Raw genomic sequence first — 1,515 nt, 5'->3', positions numbered from 1 at the left:
CACTTACATTTTCCTAAAGGTTTTTTAAGTTTTATGAAAATATTAGGGATGTAGGCTTTATAGCAATTTCTCATTGGACAATGGATGTTCGGATTTCAATGATTCATTTTAAACATGTGAAATATAATTTTTATATGCAGATATGCAAATTTCCTTAATTGTATCAATTTGGTCAAAGATTTTTTTCCAACACAGATTACCAAAATTGAACAAGTTATCAGGTAAATACTTACCTTTTCCAAAAGGATACCTTTTACTATGCACCAAAAACCTAAAAAAACTATAACTATGTGTACATCATGCACATCATTGTATTTATTTTCCTATGGGAATTACATTTAGAAATGTACATTCTTTACAACATTGTCATCCATTGAATTCATGCAGAGTTTGAAGATTTCAAATTGTGACAAAATGAAAGACTCGACCACGAAGGGACTCGAACCCTCAATCTTCTGATCCAAAGTCAGACGCCTTATCCATTAGGCCACGCGGTCATCTTTATAGAAATTGTCGAACCTGTGGAAGGTGTGGTAATAGTAACCTCAAGTATAACATTCAAAATTTAGAAGTTTTTTCTAGATATATGTTTTGGAAAAACTTGCATATGAATTACAAAATGAAATCCAACATATTTTAGTGATTTATGTTGAGTGAACATTACAAAGTATACCTTTCACATAGCCTAGATTTTGTAAAATCCTTAACTTAGCTGAGAAATAACTTAACTTTTCTATAGGCATGCTATAAAGTTTTATAAAAAGATTAGGGATGTAGGCATTAGAGCAATTTCTCATTGAGCTATGGCTGTTCTGATTTCACTGATTCCTTCTAAACATGTGAGATGTATTTTTTATATGCAGATATACAAATAACCATTATAGTATCAATTTGGTCAAACAATTGCTTTGCAACACAGATTACCAAAATCAAACAAGTTAACAGGTAAACACTGACATTTTCCTAAAGGTTTTTTAAGTTTTATGAAAATATTAGGGATGTAGGCTTTATAGCAATTTCTCATTGGCCTATGGATGTTCGGATTTCAGTGATTCATTTTAAACATGTGAGATATAATTTTTATATGCAGATATGCAAATATCCTTTATTGTATCAATTTGGTCAAAGATTTTTTTCCAACACAGATTACCAAAATAGAACAAGTTATGAGGTACATACTTACATTTTCCAAAAGGATACCTTTTACTATGCACCAAAAACCTAAAAAACCTATAACTATGTGTACATCATGCACATCATTGTTTATGTTGTATTTATTTTCCTATGGGAATTACATTTAGAAATGTACATTCTTTACAACATTGTCATCCATTGAATTCATGCAGAGTTTGAAGATTTCAAATAGTGACAAAAAGAATGACTTGAAAACGAAGGGACACGAACCCTCAATCTTCTGATCAGAAGTCAGATGCCTCATCCATTATGCCACGCTGTCATCTATGTCGAAATGTCGAACCTGTGGAAGGTGTGGTAATAGTAACCTCAAGTATAACA

General features: G+C 31.4%; 1 non-coding gene across 1 annotated transcript; it reads right to left on the bottom strand.

Moving 5' to 3' along the window:
- Nucleotides 1-424: 424 nt before the first annotated feature.
- TRNAQ-UUG (transfer RNA glutamine (anticodon UUG)) lies at nucleotides 425-497 on the bottom strand. Its single transcript has one exon. It is a non-coding gene; the product is annotated as a tRNA-Gln (tRNA).
- Between the last annotated feature and the right edge of the window lie 1,018 nt (nucleotides 498-1,515).

This window comes from Taudactylus pleione, unplaced genomic scaffold (genome assembly GCF_031769625.1).
Source record: "Taudactylus pleione unplaced genomic scaffold, aTauple2 ptg000612l, whole genome shotgun sequence".
In the NCBI taxonomy this organism is placed as follows: domain Eukaryota; kingdom Metazoa; phylum Chordata; class Amphibia; order Anura; family Myobatrachidae; genus Taudactylus; species Taudactylus pleione.
The sequence above is the reverse complement of the archived record's forward strand: the minus strand, read 5'-3'. Positions and strand labels throughout refer to the sequence as shown.